Below are 24,758 nucleotides of genomic sequence, written 5' to 3'. Positions count from 1 at the left end.
GAAATACAGTTTCCTACAGTCTTCACACAAAAAATACAAACTTTACCATAACAAATCATCAACACCTACATGATTCATCAGCTGCATGAACCGGAGCTTTCTGAAAGCTTTGCCACAGGAGCTTATGGTAACCAGCAGCAGTCACTTGCCACCACCCTGCAGGGACCAGTAGCAAGAAGGCACTGAACCTGGACTTCAGAAAAACCGGCATTACCAGCTCCACTGTATCTCCTTAAAGACCTTCATAAGCCCATTGATATTTGGCATGTCACAGACACAAAACTAGCTTAGCAGAAAGAATGAAAAATGGTGCAGTCTGAAACACAGAAAGATAGAACGTCCCTGGCCTGCTGCTAAGTAATACACAGATATTCCAAAACTTGAGTGTAAATACCTCTGTCTCCACAGCTCTACTTGTACTAGAAAGGAGAATTTTTCCAAACTGAAGGGAAAAAGCATGTTTTTTACTGTATTTCTAGAAGAGAACACACAAATCAGCCTAACACCAGAGGGAGGAAAAGTCCTATACTGAGATATGTTTATATGCCATTAGCATGCTGTCCTATTTGTCAGCACACAATGTTCTGCCCACTGTCAAAAAACTGCATGTCTTCTTTAAAAGACAAGATCAGAAAATATCGAGTCATGAGCAATCAGCAAAATGAAAGTCACATGTAAGGTTATGAAAGGACCAAAAAAACAAGGTGAAACTTGCTGTCTTATTAATCTGCAATAAGGTGCTGGGAGGCTGCCAAGTTAGTTAATCCAAATACATAAACAAGTTAATAATGACCTGAGGGAGCAACACTGAATTTATATGTTGAAGGAAACGCCATGCAGGAAAACATTAAGAAACTGCAAGTATTTCAAAGCTCCATGCTATTATTTCAAAAGCTCTTTAAGTCACCAGATGGAACTGTGTAATGAACACAGAGAAGCAGAGCCTCCCTAGGGAATCCTACTGTGGTCCCTATTCCCACCACAGGATGGGAATTCACAGCAGAAGCTTCAAAGCAGTAAAACTAAGTACAGCCCTGTTTGTAAGTGCTTTTGGAATACCCTACCACGCACCTTCTCAAGACCAAAATGACTTATTGCATTCAGCAAGTTCACATGATCTAAACAAGAAATACTTCATTTTTTCTATCACTGAAGTTTAATGAAGACACAAAAACATAACCTGTTTGGAGTTTCAATTCAACCTAGAATTTCCATATTTAAATACCAGACAGCCGAACCTCTAATTCGCTAAAAGGGAAGGAAAGACAATTGTTAACTCCTGGCTTTAAGGATGCATAGGAAAACATTTTGGTTCAATTGCTCATGTTAAGTTACAAAATTTGTCAGTCTCTCTGAGAAGAAATAATCCACCTTCTCAAAATGTTTACAAATTTAACAGTGGAGTGAACCAAAAGAAAAAAAAAAAAATGTCACTACTCTTTCATAAGTAGAGAGATCAGTTTACAACCTAGACAGGATCAGACTTCTCATATAAATCTGGGACAAAGAACTCTACAAATCCACTGACAAACAATTCTCAAAATAATTATAGCATGTACTGGATTTTTCCTAAGCACTTAAATTAATTCCCAAAAATAATGGTAAAAATTTTGCCACTTTGTTCCAGGAAAAAAAGTAATTCCAGTTATCAGAAATCATCTGACATGAACAGAATCAGCTTTTTTGCTGCTACCTTCAACCACATTCAGGCTCCACTGAATTTTTATTTCATTTTGAAGATCGAAAATCATAGACTGGCTTGGGTTGGAAGGGACCTTAAATATCATCTATTTCCAGCCCCCAGCAGGGGAAAGGACACCTCCTACTAGACCAGGTTACTCATAGCATTACCCAGCCCTGATTTGCTCAGCCAGTCTTTGTAGGAGAGGTGCTCAAGTCCTCTGACAATCTTCATGGCCCTCCTCTGGTCTTGCTCCAACAGGTCCATGTCCTTCCTGTGTTGGGGTCTCCAGAACTGGACACACTACTCCAGGCAGGGTCTCACGAGAGCTGAGTAGAGGGGAAGAATCAACTGTCTTGACCTGTTACACTTCTTTTGATGCAGCCCAGGGCACAGTTGACTTTCTGGGCTGCAAGAGCACATTGCCAGCTCATGTTGAGCTTCTCATCCACCAACACCCCCAAGCCCTTTTCCTCAGGGCCGTCCTCTGCTTAACTTGTATTTGTGCTTGGGATTGCAGCAACCCAGGTGCAGGACCTTGTACTTGGCCTTACTGAACTTCATGAGGTTGACAGGGGCCCACCTCGCAAGGCTGTCAAGGTCTCTCTGGAGGGCATCCCTTCCCTCCAGCATGTAGACAGAATGGAAGCATGCTTCACAGAATGGAAGCAGAACTGAATCCAGTATTGACATTTAATTTATTATGAATCAAGTGTCTCCCCACTAAGGCAGCCCCTCTGCAGAATCAGGAAGTTCAGAATCCAGCTGCAAAAAGATTTCTACATTTCATTGTGGACAGCCTACTCAATAAAAACAAATGGATTTTCTGTCAACATTATGTTTTTACTGTAGCACAATCTCAAGTACCCTCAGAAACAAATATACATTTTACATGCTGAACAATTACCCTTATAAAATAGATCCAAGTATAATTATTTAAAAGAAGTCTCTAGTCTCCTTTCTTTTTTGTTGCTGCTACGTCAAGCATGAAAATACTCCTTGGCTCCATTTTTCCTTAACACACAGCCACATTCCAATATTTTAGGGGCTATAATTCTGCTTAGCACACAGAAGCAGCTGTCCCAATCTTCTGTACTTCACATAATTCAAGTAATGACATAAGAAGCTTTGCTTTTACAGTTGATAGAAGCACCACAAAACATTCTGCTGAAATCTTAAAACAGGTACATCTCCATCCAGTGATCCCATTAGACCTCTCCACACTTCCTAAGTATTTTCATCAATGTAGTTGTATTTGTTTGGGTAGAGAGACACAGTTGTCATTCAGGAGAAGTCAATCTGTCGCACATCAGTGGTGGTATAATTGGCTTACAGAAATGAAAATGTTCTATTTTAGTGAGTGTAACCCACCCACATTGTCTGCTTAGGCAGCACTCATTAGCTACCATCAAGTCTGAACCTTTTTCTCAGTCACTTATTTTAGGCTTCTACCAGCTCAGAATGTATTTGCAATGTTATCACTACTCTGTTTTGCTGTTTCTGACCCAGCCATGAGTAACAAGCATATAGCCTTAAAGTTAGCTTTGTCTCCTCAACATGAAAGTCACTGACAATCTAAAACTGTTTGATGACCCAAGTCCACTAAGACACATTATTCCACTACTAGCAAAGGCCTGACACCAGCTTCCTGCTTTTCAGTCAACTTCACAGAAGATGATAAAAACAGTAATTAAGAACCACCCAAAATCCTTAAATACTTAGCCAGAGTAAAGGTGCATGTAGTACAGAATCCTGCCTTCACGAGAGCTAGACAGAATATCTAACACACATTGAAGAAAATGCAAGTAAGAGATATTTTTCCCCCAGCAACCAGCACCACAGCATCTGCCTGACTTCAGACTGTCAACAGTAATACCAATAGCTTTGTAAAGTTCCTTGTGGAGCCCATTTTTTGGTTTTGATTCTTCACAGCATCTTGAGAGTATAGGTTTTGTAATTTGTAATTTATGCCAAGTGTAAACCACTTTTTTGTGTTGTGTTAGGTACCTCAAATTCTCAGAAATAGTGAATAAATAACTTCTTATTAATTTCCTCCCACTATTTATAATTACCTTTCATGTCTTCATTCAATCACCTCTTATTTAAACATTAATTTAATTTACTTTAAAAAATTAATTTACTTTTTTTTTTTTAATGGTGAATCCATTCCACATTTCTGATGCTACCTGTTACCTCTCTTTTCATTACACTGGCTAAATATCCCAGGACATTTAGAATTACATCAGTCCTGGAAAAGAAGTAAAAGTTCAAGCATTCACGAAATTTTGCAGGAAAATAATTTTGCCCATGATTTCAGAAGCAAACTGGATTTTTCCATTTCCTTTCTGTCTGTACAGAAGCTCAGGAACTTACCAGCATCTCAACAAGTATCTAGGAATCAGGGCCCAACTCCTCATACACAAGAACTGGGTCACACAAACACCCGTCACATCATATGACTTGCACTGGGTGATGGAACAGGGACACATACTCTGCTGCTTCTTATTCTTCTGTCATGACAACATGCTGCACCTCCTTTTGTCTTTCTCTATTAGGGAAAAAGAGAAAACCCACAGCCTCACCACCCTACTGCAGTTATCCTCCTCTTCTCTAATTTTTATAAGCCAAGCTATTTCTTGTCACCCGAACAGCAAAAGTGAGCCTTTTCTTCATAGAAAATTTCATTTCTTTTCATGCAAAAATATGCTTTCATAGTAACATTAAGTGTTTGTAAAGCCTAATGCATGTACACAACATTTTTCTGTGCTTATTCAAAACCATGTACAGCAGCATGAGAGATGACATAACAGTGCCAAGTGCAGTAACTCCAAGCTGCATATCAAACAATCAGAATCAGAAAAACTGTAACATGGATAATATCCTACAGGTTGTCAAAATTGATCATCAGCTATGAAATAAACATATAATAAAACAGCATTTTGATATAATGTTCAAGGAGAGATGTGTAAGTCTGTTTTCCCTGGCATATCTGTTGAATCTAGCAAAGAAAATGCAAGATCCCCACCTGCAGCTTGTGAACACTCTAGAACACAACAACCAATATAATTTATTACAAAAAGCTGTCTTTCCAGAGGATTTTTTTTTTTTTATCCATGGCAAAACAAGGAAATTCTTATTTGGAAACAAATTAAGTTTTGACATACATAATATCTAGCTAACTCAAAACCCTAGAGCTACCATTTGATACTTTCTATAAAATGTTTCTGCCAGATTTTTCCCTTTTAGAAAAGACTATGGTAAGTCCACACACTAAAGCACAACTCTCCAACACATAACAAGAGTCAAATTCAACACCACCTTAAGCTAGTCATTACAAGTTACACACCACAATCACTTCTTAATTGATCTTGAAATAAATACAAGATTGATTAAAGTGTTAAGAAACACATTTAAGACAGTAAATATCTAATGAAAAACAGAAAAAGAGAGAAAGGATTCAGAATGCTCATTAAAATGAAAAATGCCTTCTGTGATCACTCAATACGAAGCTGAATACAACTATTCACTAGAATTAGCAAATTAAGTTTCCCTTCTTTTCTCTGAATTCTATTAATACACAGACATGACACAAAACAAGTCTACACATGAACTTGCATGCATTTTTATTTTGTTTTGAACTGGAACATCCTGTCTTTGCAAATATATGTACAGAGGCAAAGAAGCGTGAAATAAATACAATATTGATGAAAGTGTTAAGGAACACATTTAAGTCCACCATTAAGTTGACATCAAGCTTTCCTTCTGGTTTAAGAACATTAGCTGCCTTGTCTTCATCAAGGCCTTTTTTATGTGTAGAAGGAGGAAAAAAAAATAGGAAGGATGATCACAAGAAATGCATTCATTTTACTTATATCTCAGGAACACACTCCTCAGGGCAGTATGAGAGAAAGGTAAAAGAGATTCTTCAAATGAAGAGCTAAAGGTAGTCATTAAGGGCTGATTAGAGGTGAACCTCTACATATTAACATGTTGCTGGTGAGTTAATGACAAGGGAGGATAGAAGAAATGAAATGACTTTGAAGGGAGGTCTGGCACCTTGTACATAACTTAATGAGAAAGAGGAATCCTGCAGAAGAGGAACGACAAGGCACAAGCAAAAGCCTTGGGAAATCATGGCAGAACTGTGTTGCAGAGAAAAGCATGTCTAGGTACTATGAATTACAAGAAGAGATGAATGCTGCAGTGATCAACAAAAGTGATTATGTGATCCAAAATATTTTCAGTGTTTAAATCCATTAGAAAGACTATATATTATAGCTATTATTACATGATTCGAAATGACTGAGAATTAAATATAGCCATGACTTGACGCTGAATTTTCCTGTTTATGAGCTCAAGTGAGAGACATAATAATGGCATCATTCACAGAAAATAAAGAGAGGACATAAGAGGAATTTCAGAAATGTTGATTAAACTATTGAATTAATTCTATTCTTCAAGAACGTAATGTGCTTTTTTAAATTACAAGTGAAGAGTTTCCAACCATTTACTTGAAAACTAATAGTAATAAAGTAATAGTAATAAGCCACTTTCCAATGCAATTTAACAACTTTTTAAAAAATTAACAACACATTTAGGCATAGCAAGCAACGAAAAATTTACTTTGTTTTTGTAATTCATACAATCATAGGTTTAGCTAGTTGAGTGTATGTCAGAATAATTAATCCTAAGCAAGATGGCAATGGAGAAAAAACAGTTTTGAACAAGTTATTTCACAACCTGCAACCAAAACACATATAAAGAAGATAAGTGCTAGTGTTGATCCCAAATAACAAGGCACAAGTAATTCAACCTAACTTAAAACATTTTTGTGCACAAAATTATTTTAAAATATAATTGTTATTATTAATACTAACTTTTTAGTTTTTCATTCAACTCAACTACACGTTTAATAAAAACAAGGGATTTTTTTACTTGTCTCTGACCAAACTAGAATTCATTACCTTCTCATTTTTGCCATACCCCAGCAGATCAACTAGTACAACACTTACTTCCTATTGTCTCAAGTGAGCAACTGAAAAAAAGGGGAAAAAAAGGAAGAGGAAGCTCTTCCATTAAAGTAATCTTGAAATAGTATCTAGAATGACCCATTTCCATTAAAAAAAACCAACCAACCAAACAAAAAACACCATGACACAACACAAAACACTAATGCTGTGTTAATTTCAAGTAATTTGACATTTGAACAAGACACAACCAGGCACAAGTAAATCAAACTGCAGTAAGCTCAGCTTTTGATGAAGAGAAAATGGGTATTCTACCATCAAATAAAATTTGGGAGAGACCGGTTTCTTCCACTCCATTGATACCAATGAAAGCAATGAACATTCATGAGAACTTATAAAACAATGTTCTTCAATGTTGGTGGTTGTTGGACTCTTCTACCTAGTGACCAGTGATAGGACAAGAGGAAATGGGGTCAAGTTGTGCCAGGGGAGGTTCATATTGGATATTATGAAAAATTTCTTCACAGAAGGAGTGGTGAGGCATTGAAACAGGCTGCCCAGGGAGGTGGTGGAGGCACCGCTCCTGGAGGTGTTCAAAAAACAGGTAGACGTGGTGTTTCAGGTTTAGTGGTTCAGGGCTATAGGGTTCAATGTGATGATCTTGAAGGTATTTTCCAACCTTGATGATTCTATGATTCAACTATAATCACTAGTTGTTCTAATCCTTTTCTGATCGCTTCAAGTGATTTCATTATGGTTACAATGAGATGAAGGAATTGCACTGTCATATTAACTTACTGGCTCTCCCCTCTTATCTCTGTACTCCCCAGAAGATTTCTTTCACAATTCACCTATTGGAAAACCTGTCTTGTTCATCATATTTCTCAGTGCAAGGTAGACAGCACCCAACTTATTTATTATTCCTTTGGATCACAAAGAAATAATTTTGAAATTATAAAGATGATTTGGAAGACGGTAGATTTGGGCTAGACATTAGGAGGAAATTCTTCACTGTGACACTGGAACAGGTTTTCCAGGGAAGTTGTGGATCCCCATCCCTGGAAGTGTTCAAGGCCAGGCTGGACAGGGCTTTGAGCAACCTGGTCTAGTGGGAGGTGTCCCTGCCCATGCAGGGCAGGGGAGGGGGGGTTGAACTAGATCTTTAACGTCCCTTCCAACCCCATCCATTCTATGATTCTATGATCTCTCTTGGACCTTGACAACAACTTTGCCTCCTTTTCCATCCAAGGAGCTGCACACTGTTCATTCTGAGCAGCAATACAGAGGACCCCTCTCCCCAGTCATCATCTGGCCTATATCCTAATAATCCCCTGTCATCTCCTTCACCCCACACTTTTTTCTTCCCATTAAGAACACAACATATCTTCATGGTCCTTTATCTACCACTCTAGAGAGAAATTCTGTTAGAGAGTCCAGAACAGTTGGGGTTTTTTTTCCCAGATATTCTTCAATCTTAAAGAAAACATATTCTTTTGAAACAATATTCTGAAAATACAGTTATGGTGTTAGAAAAACAATTATGCATCTGTGACATTACCCTACATTGCCCATAGCAGTAACAATCACAGATGTTCACTGCTTTTAATAGTTTCTACACCGCACAAACGTAGCACTGAACTCAGTAAACTCAGTAACGTTCATTGGTAGTAGCAGCAAGAAATCTTTGGTTTGCCTTTCTACTGCAGAGTACCAGAACAAATGATTGCTGACTACAAAAGGCAAGCCTTGGCCTAATGTTCATACTTACAGCTGCTATTCTTCAACTATCAAATTGAATAGGAATACCAATATGCTACACAACTCTGTTAAAGCTGATTTAAACAGAAAATCAGTCAACATGCAGAGGAATTGCAAGCTTCCAGAAAAACACTTATCTCCCAGCAAAACAGTGATGTTCTAGTGTGTTTCAGGTTATCACTTAAAAACATTTGAACTGAGTATCAGTAAATATCAGCTCATGGAATAAGATTTTAGTAAAAAAGGCATGTGCTAAAATTAGAATACTGTTTCTGACTTCTAAATAAAACAGTAGAACACCTCCATTTGAAACATTTAATTAGGCAGAAAAATCTAAATCTCAAATCCAATTTTCTTTCACCAAAACCTTTTTATCCTCAACATTATATTAACTTCATTTATTCTTAACATTAACAGGTGCTGTTTGAATTCAGTGCCAAAGACAGGACAGGACACAAGCATAATATTACATTTGGAAACATGAGTGAAATTTGGCAGAAGTTAACATGTTGAGGTATTCAAGACACTGCACATATGCTCCTTGCAGTGAACTGTGCCAACTATGAAAACTAAACCACTTTAAGGTAAGATGCCTTGAAGATCAGATGTATGGTCTGCACTTACTTCATATTCCAGACAATGCAGGGCTCAAAACCCTACCTCACAGTGGCCCTCTGCCCATATTTTCCATCCATTTCAAAGCCAACCCCAAAATCGTCTAATCGTATCAGTGTTCAAGACATTTTTCATTATTTCTACTTTATAGCACCCAGGAACTGCATATCCAAAGAAGTCATTCACACATGAAGGCAGACACTGCCAATTCATTGAGGAAAGTTTTTCACAATTTTTTTCACTTTCAAGGTAAATAACTCATTAAGAGCCAAAGTTGGCTAAATTTCATTCTTTTACAACTTTGCCCATCTGGAAGAACAACTTCTGAGGGTTATCACACAGGGAGCATGCAACATGGAAACACACACAGGAAGTTTATTTTTCAATGCTTTTGGAAGTTTAACACCCAGTAAGTTTCCCAACTAGGTTTTCTCCTTCTAGGATCTCCCATCTTCTGTCATTTTTCCTTCTTTATTGAAAGAGAGAAGGAAATTTTTGTACAAGTGTTATGCCACCACTTATAAACAAACAAAAAAATTATTTCACTTTGTAAATAGATTAACAGTTGTGTCTCCCAGTATAGCCTGGACATACAGAAAACATTTTATTTATTTTAAATCAAAACAGCTAGAAATTCCCTTTTGTTCTCCTGCATCAAGATCCAAAATCACAGTATCTGTCTTAGAAAAAAAAAAATATACATATGAGTAGCAGAATTTCCTTTCCTGGAAAAGAGAGCATGGAATCTATGTTCCAAGAAAATACATAACTCATCAGTCTGCGGGGTGCTTTTCACAAGACTGCCTCATCCTTTCTGATGAAGTTGACCATAATGCAGCCAGAAATACAAGCTGATGCATGTAAAACAGTACACAAGAAGTTTGAATCTGCAGTCTGCTAATTAGGTCATTTAACTATGCATGAATGACTGGGTTATGATGCTCTTGTACGAAGAGAAAGATGTGGACTTGAGCCTCGCTCAGGTTGGAAAGGACCTAGAACCAAAGCCTCCTACTTCCTGGTCAAATAAGCTAATTAACTGCTACTTTGCTACATAAAAGATAGGTATCAAAAGCACCTTCATAAGAGAAAACTGCTGAAAGTGGTATGGAATTTATTTTCTGATTAATATAATCATTATATGAATGTCTAAGGTATACCCTGGTTTCCTACCAATCAACTTCATTGCACCAGTACTCCACACTATGGATTCCAAGTTCTAACCAGGAAATCAGAATCTCATTAGCATGCGTTCCTTAGGTGCCTGCCTCCTTACTTTCTTAGCCAGGAGTCTAATCTTTATGACCTGCAGTGCTGAACATGAGAAGGCTTAAGTTCAGTTTAAACCTGGAATTTAAAACCTTCCAATGCATTTCAAACAGTGTCAAGTGGTTGTTTTATTTTTTCTAACACACCAGGCTTTAGGATTTTGAATGGGAAGAAAGAAGCTCATGTCTTCCTACTGAAGCTTCTTCAAACATGTTTATTATTTTGGTAGTTAAATTCCACAAAATATATCTACCTTTTACATCTTTCATTAATATCTTAAAAATATTCATCTTTGAAGAGTACTTTGATTTATCAAGAGTCTTACAAGTAGTAAGTATCTATAAATATTAGAAAAATACTGGATATTCATTCCAGTTTTTTATTGCTGTGTAATAGGTCCGACTTTAATCAGATTTTTGCAGTAACTCATTAAAAGCACACAAAGAATTTGTCTGCACAGATCAGCCACAGAATACTGATCTGAACATTTAACAGCCTCAGGAAAAAAAAAAAATCCACACACACCAAGTGGAACCCACACACCTGAAGCAATCAAACATCTGCCCATCTTTTAACACCACTTTCCTAGATTGTCTGCATTCCTAAATTGGAGGACATAGATTTGAGTTCCTACTGTTTGAACAGCCCTGCCACTCTAAGACAATGTTCAGAATTTAAAATATGAAATTTTCTACCTTCACGTTTCTGTTAGTTCACTGCAATAATAAGGAAGCTACTATTCACTTCTTTTATCAGCAATAGTACAAAGAACAAGACACACCCATCTCAGGGAACTGGAAAAACCTGCTATGTGAAAGCTGAAAAGCCTGAATACCCATACCTTCATTTTGGTCCTCATTTCAAAAACAGAACTGAAGGGAGACGGCAAGAACTGGGCCTTAGCCTAGCAAAAATAAAGCTGACTGGAAAAGCAATGGCTGTGCATACACACACTGAGGTAATTATAAAATAGTAAGAAAAAAGTCTAATTTTAAATAAGAGGACAATCTTGGCACAAGAACTGGTTATTACCAACTGACAATTAATAAATTTATGTTGAACATTACAAGTGGCTTCCTCATGTACAAGGTAATTAGCCCTGGAACTGGCTTCTAACTGAAGTAGTGAGGGGAAAAGGCCCAGCTGCTTTTAAGACAATACTCCATATGTCCATGACTGTATGACATAAAGCCTACAAGAGCATGAAAACTAGCTTGAGGAATAGGGAGGTTCTTTCCTGTCCCAGACTCCTAAGACAACAATGACTTTCAAGCAAATAACATAATTCTGATACAACTCTAAGATATAATCATCTGTCAGGCAATACCTAAGAACAACTATATCACAGAAAGAAAAAAACAGGTATTATGCTAGCAGGACAAACTTTTGTCAAGAATAAACTTCTGAGTATCTTTTCACAAAATGTTTTAGACCTGTAACCTCACTTCTTGTAATTTCATGCTAAAAATGTTCTCCCTTTGCAAACAAGAACTGCAGAAAGCACACCTCTCATGCAGTACTCACTCCCAAATCAGAAAGACCACAGCTTATTTGGTCTCCGTGCAACTAGGCAATTCTGTCATCTGCACCCCTACTACTGTGAATGCATGAAGCAGATCATCTCATCTGAAACAATATTCCATCTAACATGCTCAACAAGCTTCTTATTTGCTACAGTCATTACTACCTCAGCTCAGGCAGTATGATTAAAAACTGGCTGTCAACTGCTTTGATACAGAAAGGTTCAAATTGCCATTTTTGTACACATATCATTAACAAGACATACTGCAGCAATCACAATGGTCTAAGACAATTGGTCAGACACAATTAGTCCACAGAAATAACCTAGTCTATTAGATTAAGCTTTATAGTGTGAAAGAGCAGATAGTCTTTCAGGCATCCCAGCATTTCAACTTGCTATACCTTTATGTCAAGATGCATGTAATTAAGTATACAAATTGGTCTGATAAAGAATAGTATCTCCAATTCTTTCAGGCTAGGACACGCTTTTACCCTACCAGATACAGGCCTGGTTAGGGGGATCTTTGTTTTATTATTGTAATGTATCTTAAATTGAAGACAAGACAAGCTGCAATGTATTTTTGGCCAGTAGACTCCATCTGCTTATTCACAAAGTCCCTGATCACATCATGCATCCATCCTGTTGTTTCCCTTCTAAAGGCTCATACTGAAATGCTGGTTGAATCACAGAAGAGGTGAAAGTACGATGTACAACTCTGAGTGCTCAAAGGCAAACCAAACACGATCATTCACTACTTTTCATAACACACAAGCTCAGGACACTCAAGGATATAGCAAGCTATAGGGAATATTTTTTTTCTACACAATACCTGGCTAAGTTCTATTAGCCAAAATACAGTAATACAACTAAGTACTTAAAACATATTTTGAGAACAGGTTCTTTGCCTGATAGCAAACAAGTGGTCCAGACACATACTGTCAGAGACAAAAGTTTTTATATCAATCTTTGTCAACAGCTAGACTGCTACACCAAAACAAGCGCTGCTTTACAGCTGTTTGTTATTCTTTTTTCTGTACACCGTTACTTACTTCTGAAGAAAGTATAACAGCTATTACATCCTCACCAGCAGACCTACAATATTTAGTTTTTCCTTAATTAGCACACAATTCTAAATTTATAATTCAAAGGTAATTTCCTTTTTTCAGTTGATTTCCCCTCTCCCTATTCTTGCAAAAGCACTGCAGTTAAATACCTAAGAGATTTGCAGAACAAGAAAACTTGTGTCTGAGCAGTAAATTTTATGTAAATTAATCTCAAACTGTTTTCTTAGCTTTAGTCTCTTAGAAAAGCAGAGCATGGTATCTGCAAGACAGCATTACAATCCGTTTTTAGTTCATTTATATGACACCACATCTTCCTACCACTTACACTAGAATACCAATGCTTTTTAAAACTTGTCATCAAAAATAGCATACACTTCCATTCACTGTGACAGCCTGCAGATTTGATTTATAGCATATTCCAGACATACGACTGTATAATTCAGACAAGTTTAAAAAAAGTATGCTGAAAGAAGATACCACGAAGGACTTCCCGCTGGCTCTGCTAAACAGAAGAGGACATATTTTACTTGACCTACCCTACTAATCTCTGCAAGTTGGTCCTTAGAAACAGATGCAAAGCTCAAATGACCACTTGCAAATCCTTGTTGCAGTTTTTGATAATTTTTTGTCTGGAAGTAATAAACAGATTTCTGCTCCTTGGCCTTTGTTACAACCTCCTTGTAATCCACCAGCTGATCTCTCTAGTAGGAGCAAGTGGAATTACTCATCTCAACTTTAGCTGCATTTCTCCCTGTCATGTACCAAGAGGGATTTATTGGACACTAATAAGAAAAAACAGTTATTTTAACTGTTTACAACCTGTTTTGATTTGTTCTTTATTTTGCTATAGGAATGAAGTACAGAACTACAACAATACAATATAAACACATTCTGACATTTAAATTTGACATTCAGCAGTCTGACACAAAAGTAGATAAACTGTAGGATGAAATCTACTTGAATCGGTTTTCATTTGTCTAAATATTACAAATAGCAAACACAAATTCCTTGAAGTGTAATGCACTTTTGTACAAACTTACCTTAAACTGGAATAAAGTTAGAATATTTCATATCACAAAAAGGTCTTTACCTCAAGATAAGCATTAAAGAAACAAACTGAACTCCTCAGAAATACTGTAAGCTCTGCAAAGCATGCAAAAGGAAAACCTGCCTATACAAAACTATCTCAGAGCAGTCAGAAAGCATGCAGGCTTTAAGAATTGCACCTAACTCCAAATGCACTCACTTTCTGTCTTCTGCTTCTTCCAAGCTGCACCCACAGACCATTTACAGAACTCCCTGATATCTCCTACGCTCAGCCCTGGCCACTTTCCAAGCATTATGAATGATTTTGCTATGCTACTGCAATTACAGCAAAGGACTCTTGTGTCCCCAGTAAGAAGAACAGGACTTGTCAAGTATACTATTTTGAAACTATTTTTTGAAATACTATCTTGGAAATATGACTGGGGTGATTTGTGTACACAAATTCTGGATCTCAAGTGTAGTTGTTTATGTCATTTGACTCCTTAGAAAAGAGGCTTTTATTTCAAGTTTTTACCATCCATCTTTTAGCTACCAGATTCCTGTAGGATCCAGTAGATTAGATGAGGTTTTCCTTTAGTTTTACACTTCCCAGGAGTACAGTACTATTACTCTACTCCCTTCCAACAGAACTTCAGGAAGAATTTTTCCTGAAAAATGCTGATTCTTCTAAAAGAAGGGTGAGCACCTGACGTTTGCCTTTGTTCACCTTATCATTCTTTTTGGTTTTTTTCCTTGGAGTAAGTAAGGTTTCACTGTCAAAGGAGGTAGGGAAGACTCAGTAGCAAGACAGGTTTGCTGCGACAATTATCTGAAAGTCCAGCTCAAATGTTACTCCTAGTAACACACATCCAGTCTTCATGCAGAGAGCTATTGTGGAGTGCAAACACTATGAAATCATTTTTATGTATAGTAAATGTGCATATGAGAAAGTTTATGCAAAAAAACACATACAACCTCCAGAAAATAAAAAAAAGAACTAATTACAAATAAGAGGAAATATGTAGCGTCCCATGTTTTTAACTTCTAAACTTGTATGTGGCTCTGCAACAATGTCAACATTGGGTTTTTAATTCCTTTCCCATTACAGTCTATATGGACCAAAGATAACAGAACATAGTAAAAAACATAACATTTGGCACCAGGTAACCAGACACGAAGCTTTCAGTCAGACTGCAGTACATTCTTCTCCACTGGGGAAGCAGGCTATGTGTGCCTGTCACAAATGCCTGCATCTAAATTAATCTCTCTAGTCAAGCATTCAAGTGGGGAGGCAACATTTCAGCACACTACTCAAGAATGAGTTTTGGAGAAGAAAAGGTCATGTAATTACTAATTCAGAAAATATACTACTAGTCAGGTCTTTAAGCTGTGCTCCAAGAACTACAGAGAAATCTGTTTCTTTCTAAGGGCAGCAAAAGAGATAGAGAGGAAGAGGACTCAATTTCCACTATCCAAGAGAAGATCAAAGGCAGCAAAGGCAGCAAGATGTTAGTTAACATTTGTTAAGGCAGAATCAAAACCAAACCCTTCCTGAAAGAGGAAGAGGGTAACCTTATGCTTTAATTCATGTATGATGGCAAGCATACAGGCCATACGGCCAGCACTGACTGCAGGGCACAACAGGAAACCTTTCCTCTTTGCTTAGTCTCCTCTCAAAGGCTTACCTAAAGAGAATGCAAATTTGAATCTGACCAGCCAGTGAATGAGAATCAGCCCACTGCAAGCGAAGGGATGAAGACATTTGGCCTCTGTAGTGAGGACATGGCCCTTATAGACTGGGAGCCCGGAGCAACACAAGTGTGCTGGAGTCCTGCAGGCAGACAGGCACAGCTCCAATTCTGTTCTGTGCAGACACTGGAAGAAGGACACACTCTTATTTTTATCCCAGTGCTGCCTTACAAGCTGCCAACTAGCAGGTAAACAAATATTTAGCCTAGCCATAAGTACCACAATACAAGACAAGATTTGCTTTTGGACAACTGCGGATAACTCAATTTATTTAGATCTTTACAATGTGGGCAAATATAAGAAATCTCAACACATGTAGCTGCTCTGACACACTGGAAACTATTAATATAAATACTGTAAACAGCCACAGAAGGTCCAATTACTTAAATGAATACTTTCCTGTTTCTGCAGTCTGTTAGACTATTAATGTGCATGTCATGTTTTCTTTTCAGGAATCTAGAGATACTCCATTCATGTAATGAAGGTGTTCTTTCTTCCTGAAGTACCACCACCATTTCAACTGACCAGCTTGTGAAAATGTACAATGCACCTGCTGACATCACATGTCATTCCAGAGACTTTTACCTGTGATGACAACAGGTTTATTTTAATAAGCAGCAGTGTTTTGATAAGTAATGCTTATGTCTATTAAACTGATACATACATTTTAAATATTAATGCTCTATGCAAGCTAGATGAAAGTACTAGAGAAGACAGAATATGTGATTTAATAAGGTAGGACATTTAATCCCCTGATGTAAGCTAGCAGCATTTAAAATGGTGAGTTCAGTCCTTGGATAAAGCAACTAGAATGCCTCATGTTTTCTTTCAAGGTTATTTGCTATAACCCACAGGAAGCCAAAACCACTAGCTGGAAGTAATTAAATACTGTGATAAAGCTGAAAGAGGAGTAAAATGTAAATTCAACATTAATGAAGTGCATTTACTCAACTGTCATTATCAATTACACTTGTTCACCTACATAATAAAGTTACAGAATTAAATGTGGTGTTAGAGCTGCTGTATGCCACTATTCATAGAGCAGTAAAAAGAGTATTTAACTAAAACCCATCTTCCTAGAGGATGTTTTAATTCTGAACAAAACCAAACAAACAAACAAAAAACCACCACACAACTAGTATCACCTTTGGTTTGTTGAGCTATAAGTGAACCACTGGTAAAGAGTTACTAGGACAAGGCTACCTGTCTTCCTATTACAGATGCTGGTTACTATGTTTCTTTGTACTTTTTTTCAGGTAAGATGATGATAACCAACCAGTAATGATTTGGATCACCCTCTACCATCTCTTCTCAAAATATGAAAAGTAGCATTTTGCAAGGCTTCTGAAGTTTCCTTGGTATTCTATGACTTATTAATTAGCAGATCAGCCAGGTCCTACTGTGAGAAAAGGTTTTTGAGTTTGCAAACTTTTCCTAACAGGTATCACCTAAGATTCCTGTGATGTGTGGAATGTGAGGGTCTGTTTCTTTCCAAACTTAAAATATTTGTCATACTAATGTCTGTGCATTACTTTACAATTAGATATCTAGAAGGAAAAAAAAAAAAGGTTTTACAACTTCGCTACAACATCCTTCTGTACCTAAAATACTTGAACTCTTCCTCCACAGCCACATCAGCTACAGATTCTTCCTTTTAGTCAAATTTCTGTACTGGTTTCTAACGCCCTTCTGTACCCACGCCAACCATTTTTTTTCCTTTGGAAATGAAGATGTTTAACAGTCTTCATTTACCACCCTGAACAAGTTCAGTAAAAAGCCCTACTGAGAAAGAATCTTTATTATCTCTATTAAGTAATAAATGCATATTCATCATTAAATCAGGAGTTAAAATAATTAAATTTGAATACAGTACATATTAGAAAACAGTTTTTGTAGCTTTTAGGAAACAAAAGCCATTTACAGCTAGCACAAAGTTTCCACTTTTCTAATTGTCATTCTGTTCCTTTGACTCCCCTTTCCTCCAAAAACTGCCTTGCTAATCTTTCCCTTTGGGACACTCACAGCAGAACTTTCCAGATCTAACTGCCCAGGAAGATACTTGCCTCTACTGTTGTAGTCCTGAAATCTGCTAATTCCAGTCAAAATTTTTCCTTTGGTCTGTGTACTAGCATGCCCACCTTCCACTACAAGTAGTTATCTTCCAGCAGAAACTAACAGAGGAAAACTACAACAGTATTCAACAGTCCACATTTGCTAGCCATAGCCATGGTTTGGAACAAAGGACATCTGTGTTTTCTACACTCCTTCCAAATATATGTGTGCTGAATTCCTGACTTCTATCTTGCCTCAGTGCTCCACTGCTGCACATTATTTTTGCTCTCCATTTTAACCATCAAGATTTCTTTCAAGAATCCTTCCTGAGAAGCACCCGGGGTGTCTTGCCCTCCAGGTTCCAGATCTCAGGGCCCAGGCACATGACCATCACAGCAGTCAGATGAGGGACTAAAGGCATCACCCAGCACTCACCTCAAAGCATGCCATTCACAGTTTTATCCCCTGAGATTTGTTTGCCATTTTGAAACCCTTGCTCAGACTGGTCCTGGCAGCTGGAAGGCAGTCCAAGTCACTGTCTGTATCATATTTCGAACAGTCAACAAGCTTTCAAAGCAAGGAACCATGCACTGCACTGCAGTTCAATCGGGGCAGTTTAAGACTTTCTGGGCTATAGTACTTGTAGTGCCTTCTTAATACCAATACAATCTTTCTAGCACACGTAATTTTGATGTTATTAAAATAACATATTTGGATCTTCAGAGAAGCAATCAATCTTTGAATAGAAAACCTACACATCTTGGTGATATCCTTTCCCCCATAGGAAACTGAATGCTAGAACTTGGCAGGACTGAACTTACAGGTTAGCTATATATGTACTGGAGGTAACAGACTTAGTGAAGCAGTTAACCATGGAGATGAGCAAAAGACTCTCTTCAGGATCTCTAGGATCTACAGATGGCAAGAGAGCACCAGCAAAGCTGGAATAGCATGTGCAGCAGGCAAGGCAGCTAACAAAGGGCTGCTGTTTGTCCTGCCAGTGACTGCCTTGGGCTGGCGGGACGGAGTGTTAGAGGAGGAACAATGACTTGTAGATACAACCTACGGAGTAGAGATTTCATACCCTCATTAGACTTTAGCCTCTATTCACCTCAACAAGGGACCAAGCTGATAATTCATAAATTGGTTTTACTCACTTCTCCAGTGCCGCTAGTCTCAAGATGATGCAGCTTCAACATTCCCACTTCCACACACACTGCATTTACAGTACAACCCTAACACAAAACTTAACTGTGTTTGCAGCTTCCCAAATGACCCAGATTACAATGAGATAATTAACTGCTCATGAGCAGCTATTCATTGAAAATCTCTAACACAGTATCTGTTCAGCCATTGAAAACCTTCATTACTCTATCTGTCAAATCTCTGAGAAGAAATTTAAGACTGTTTCTTTAGATGCCTTCTTTTTTTGCAACTCTTCTGAACTATGATAAAAAAGCAAGGCTTTCTATCAGCTGAACTTGCAAGGTGTTTTCTAAAAACACAAAAAACCCCTCTCCATTCGCCAGTTGAAGCTTTTGATTTAGCCACATGTGTGAAATAATTATACCCCACTCTCATTTATTTATAATCAGCAATGTCATGTCCATTTCTTTAGATAGCACTGATGGCATATTGTCTGTGAAACAGCAGCTCTTCATTTCACATTTGAAACTACACTGTTCCTTTTGCAACAGCTTCACTTGCTAAAGCCAAGCTCAGCCTACGTGATTAACACAATAAAGATTTTCTATGCTCTTTATATAAACGGATGTTTCCTAATTCTGAGACACAAACAGTAGCTTTGAAGCAGTTTTACTCTATTCTTAAACTTGTTATACTATTTATGGTGTAATATGTTTTGTACTCAGTCATCAATAACTGTTGGCTGTATTAGCAATACACTTTCCTGTTTTTTCAAAACTTATACAATCATATATAATAAGAAAATTTAATCATTCTTGGCTCAAAAATCAGACTGTCTCTATTAGACCATAAAGCAACACAATTAAGAATACTTAAACCACATATTGGTACAATGGTGTTTCACAGCTTAATTAATACTAAGTGTGATATAGAACTATTCTTGGTCTCTCACACTAATCCACACATTGTTCGGGACCACAAAAAACATACAAAAGTCTATTCCAGTATCAGAAAACAATGGGCAAAAGAATAATCATGGTAATCCTACCTGGATGACCGTCTTTACTTCAACAGGGACTTAATACAAGTGTTTTCAGGACCATGGAGCCGAGAATGTATGGAGCCTGAAGGAAAAAGGAAAAGGCTAATAGTAATATGACATTGGTTCTAGTTAGTGTTGGAAATACTATGTATTTTCATGTTTTTATTCTACATGTTAGCAGTAAGTTTGAAGTAGTTAACCTTCCAATAGCTGTTTCTCTACAAAGCCCTAGAGAAATAAGTAATATCAGAAAAGACTTATTTAAGCTGGGGGAGAGAGGACTTCCAGTTGCCAGTTTGTTCTGCCTCCATGCCTGTACTAGATAAACTGGTCTTACAGCTGTAATAAAGCAAAATAAAGATTTCAAAATAGTTACAGGTAAGCTTTATCTAATATATAAATATCCATAAGATTTCACAGACATATAATCATATTTTTTATGTGAACAACAGGTACAAAACTTCAGGTGTAAGCCTTCTCCAGTTGCACTTAACGGGTCCATACTGAAAACACTTTGTTACAAGCGTGAAGTTAGAAGTACTTAAAGATGCTCATTTCTTTGCTTCATGGTAACTAATCACTCTGCTTTGGAAAGTCAGCAATAACCTCAAAAACATTACTAGCTGCACACACTGGCATTCAGCAAATGTCTTTTTCAATACTCCACCTGGTATTATACACTGCCTGCTCCTCCTCCAACTGAAAACACCTGATGTGTCCTCTTGGCAATAAACGGCAGGAGCAGAAATGGAGCAGCAGACCACAGAACGCACGTGGGGAACAGAACCACAGAAACCCTGTTATATGCATGGCAAGTACCTAACAGTCAAAACAGGGTTGAAAATGTCAAGACAAGCCTATTCTTTCTGTGTTCATGTCACCATCATTTTTGCATACTGCAAACTTCAATGTTCACACCTCCAATTTCAAAGTGCTGTAGCAGAGTTGATAGTTATAGTTTATAGATTGGTTCAGTGATTGAATACTGATGTCACTGAGGATGTAAACTTTAGTTTTTGGTTGCAGGCCTATTACATCACTGACTATACTGCATATGGCTCAATAACTAAGAAAGCTTAAATTTTTTTTCTTTAAATCTAGCAAACAACTGCCAAGGTTGATTTTTTTTTTCTTCTAATAAAATATTTTATTAGAATATTACAGACTTTAAGGGGGTAGTGTCTAGGATGGATTTTAACTTGATCTGTTATTTCATATAAGTAAAATAAGAATGGTAACAGTGGGATCACATTAGCCTTCACAGCTGAATGGAAAAGTAACAAAACGCAAGATGTTAGCCGTAGCAACAAGATGTGATCCCAAGATCACAAATATACTGAAACCCTTTTTTTATGCTACTGCTTAAGAACACATGGAATTTGTTAGCCTTCCAAAGTGGGGGGAAAATTCAAGTTGTGTTCTTTGGCAGTTACGCATAGAATCACAGAATCATCGAGGTTGGAAAAGACCTTCAAGATGAACAAGACCAACCATCCGCCCTAAAACCCCCAACCAATAACCATCTCCTGAAACACCATGTCCACCTATTTTTTTAACGTCTCTAGGGACAGTGCCTCCACCACCCCCCTGGGCAGCCTGTTCCAATGCATCACCACTATTTCTGAGAAGAAATTTTTCCCAATATCCAATCTGAACACCGAAGTAAAGTTTTGTGCATATTCAGACATGCACTATTTTTGCTTTCTGCTGGTTTTCCCCTAAATGCAAGACTGCTAACTGAAATAAAAAGCACATCAATGTTTCTCTATAATTTATTGCTGTCGTTGGTAACTCACTTATCAAACAACGTTGCTGAATACCTCACAGTAATGCTAAAAATGGCTCAGCAAAACACACTAATTTGGAGTCAAAGTTGTTCTCAGACCTGCCATACAGCCAGTGTGACAAAGGATAGAGCTAGTGGGCTGAACTGCCAAAGGATGTTAAGGATACTGCTGTAAAAGTTACCTGAAGTAATGAGTAATCAGTTATTTGAACTATTAAGTAATGTACTTAACTAGTACAGGGCCTTGTCCTGTATTAAAGAAGTAGAGAGACATCTGTTCCTTAATGAACTAGAAACAGTGACAACCAGGATGAAAACTTTTCATGAGATGGGGTCAGGAAGAGTATGTGCACCACAGGCTGGAATTCAGCTGCATTAGCACTACTACGTAGAAAGCTTTCATGATTCCTACACATAATTCAAGTAGTTCTAGACAGTGAAACTTGCTTAATTCACTGCCACAACTTGCCAAAAGATACTCTAGAAGGCATCTAACAGACACCTTGCTAGCAGCAAGACTGGATTTTTCTCCTGCTTTTACTTATTATCATAGCAAGTTCTACAGTAAACCTTAACGCAGAAGAACCAGTTTGGAGGGAAGCTGCTACTGAACTACTTTTTATAGATCCCTTCTGCTCCCTTTCATATGCTAGAGACAAATTAAAGGCTCATAGGTGCCCAGGTTCTTGCCACAAAAAAAGGAAAGGTTCAGTGCAGAAAACAAGAAGTAAGGTTGGAGTTTCAGTGAAAGGTGACATTGCAACATCACTAGAACAGCTGGGAGTTGCAGAAGATACCAACAATAACATCTTCGTGGGAAGCACAGTACTCCCACAAGGCACTCAGGAAAGGACTGGAAGTTGCCACTTAGAAAGCAACTTGTGACCATCTCCTATCGGGAGCTGGGATGTCCTATAAATGTTAACAAAAATGCAAGCAAGCTCATTAGCTTGCCTTCTCCACACTTGGTACTGACTTTTAAACTGTATTTTTAAAATCTTACAGCTCTGGACACCTGCCTAATTTAAATTTTAAATTCCAAATGGCATGCTCCTACATAGAAAATATTTTATTACAAACACAAAACCACCATACTAGCTCAGTTCAAGGTCCACCTAACACAGTATCCTGTCTCTAATATGGTCTGCAAGTGGATGCCTGAAGAGGAGAACAAGAAAGAACATACAGCAACCCTTCCCTGAGGTACTCTGCCAGTTGACAGCAATTCACCACTATAGGACTTCCTCCTTCTTCTAAGAGTACACATGTAAATAGAAAAATGTTCACATTAAAGTCCAAAGTTATTTTGAGACTGAAATAATTAAAATCAGCTTTTCACCATTTAGCTTACTGCTTTACTCCTTTTCATTCTGGTGAGTAAACAGGTACAGTTGCAACTGGTGAGTCTCATTAATTGCCCAGTTCTACAAGATCAAATCTCAAAACCTAAGTTAATTGTTGCTTTAAGACATCTTATGGAAGCTGCACAAAATCACATTCTGAATATAAAAAAAAGCTTAATCCTAACAGCGGTATAACAGAATCTGTTATTCAGAATAACAGAAGTTATTCTAAAGTTCGTTTAGAGGGAAGGAAAGGCAAAGATGTGGTCAGCCGTTTAAAAAGAATCAAATCAAAGAAAAAGCTCTTGAAGTGTAGAAAGGTGGCTTGTTTTAAGTACAGAGTAAACAAAATGAAGCTAAAAATTCAGAGATGAAAGCACAACAGTAGCACGCAAAGGCGACTACTGCCCTTCCGAGCTCTCAGATCAAGTATCATCATTTACGTTCTCCACATGCAACAGCCAAATTAGTAATGCTATTTACTGCTCAGCAGGGATTAAACGCAGGCATTAACAAAATCAGCAAGGAGCCGGTTTCACAGGTGAATTAAATTATTCTCAGCCAATTAATAAAAACACTCCGTGATACCGATAACCTATAAATTGAAGCTTTTGGGTCTCCTGCGCAGTCTGATGTCACCTAATGCTTTAGACACATCCATTACTGGTATTAAACGTGCCTTAACCCCTCCCGACAGCCCGGCAGGTTTTAAAAGCGCGGCACGGCCGAAGCACTCGCCGGGATTAAATTCACCGCTCCCCCCGCCCTCTCTCTCACCCGCCGGCTGCGTTTCACCGCGGTGCGGGCGGGAGGTCCCCGCTCCGGGCCTGCCCGCCGCCGCCCGAGACCTCCCCCCGCGGCAGCCGGGGCAGCCGCCGCAGCCCGCGGGAGACCCGGCGCGGGCGGCGGGCACAGCCCGGCGGGCACAGCCCCGCGCACGCCCGGGGGGTCCCCGGGGCGGAGGCTGGGGGGCTGGGGGCCATCTTGGACCCCGCGCAGGGGTCCGGACCCTCCCTCACGCCCCCCAGGAGCCGAGCCCCCTCCGTCCGGCACCTGCAACACCGCCCAGCCGACCCGCACCGCTCTCCCCCGGGGTCCCGCCGGCACAACGCGACCACACCGCGCCCCTCGCAGCCCCGCGCTCCGGCGGCGCCCGCCCCGGCCCCGGCCCCGGCCCCGGCCCGGGGGGAAAGGCGAGACGCCCCCGGCAGCTCCGGGCCCCCAGGCCCCGCCCCGTCCCGCGCGGGCGCCCGCGGGGCCGCGCTCCCACCTGCGGCCGGGCCTCCCGCGCGGCGCCGGGCGCGCCCCAGCCTCGCTCTACCCGCCGCGCCGCGCGCCCCGGCGCCCCATCGCCGCGCGGGGCCGGCCGCGAGCGCCGGGCCCTCCCCCCGGGCGGGGCTCCCCGGCGCGCGGAGCCCAACGGCCGCGCGGCAGGCCCCGCCCCCGCGCGCCGCCACCGGCCGGGGGCAGCTCGCGCCCCATTGGCCGGGGCGGGCAGGGCCGCGCAGCGCGGGGCGCCGATTGGCTGCGCGGGAAGGCGGCGGCCCGCCCCGCGGGGGTCGCGTGACGCCCGGCGCAGGGGGCTCGGGGGGCGCGGGCGGCGGCGGGACCCGCTGCGGGGGGACCCGCTGCGGGGGGACCCGCTCCGGTGGCGGCGGCACCGGCTGCGGCACCGGCGCGTCCTTGGCCCTCACGCCGCCGTGTCTGTGCTCGCAGTGCGGGGTGGGGGAGTGGGGCG

General features: G+C 39.6%; 1 protein-coding gene across 3 annotated transcripts in view; it reads right to left on the bottom strand.

Annotated features, from left to right (window-relative positions):
- Positions 1-24,390, bottom strand: part of MPP7 (MAGUK p55 scaffold protein 7) — a 144,330-nt gene extending 119,940 nt beyond the window's left edge. For 2 of the 3 annotated variants that reach the window (XM_051610352.1, XM_051610354.1), the window contains exons 1-2: positions 24,291-24,390; positions 19,898-19,973 (exon numbers count right to left, since the gene is read on the bottom strand). The gene's annotated coding sequence lies outside the window, so the exon portion shown is untranslated. Of the gene's footprint in view, positions 1-19,897; positions 19,974-20,558; positions 20,574-24,290 lie in introns of those variants that run through there. The other variant, XM_051610353.1, reaches the window with a different exon arrangement.
- Positions 24,391-24,758: the final 368 nt, after the last annotated feature.

This window comes from Apus apus, chromosome 2, assembly GCF_020740795.1.
Source record: "Apus apus isolate bApuApu2 chromosome 2, bApuApu2.pri.cur, whole genome shotgun sequence".
Classification (NCBI taxonomy): Eukaryota; Metazoa; Chordata; class Aves; order Apodiformes; family Apodidae; genus Apus; species Apus apus.
This window is presented reverse-complemented; position numbering and strand designations above follow the sequence as displayed.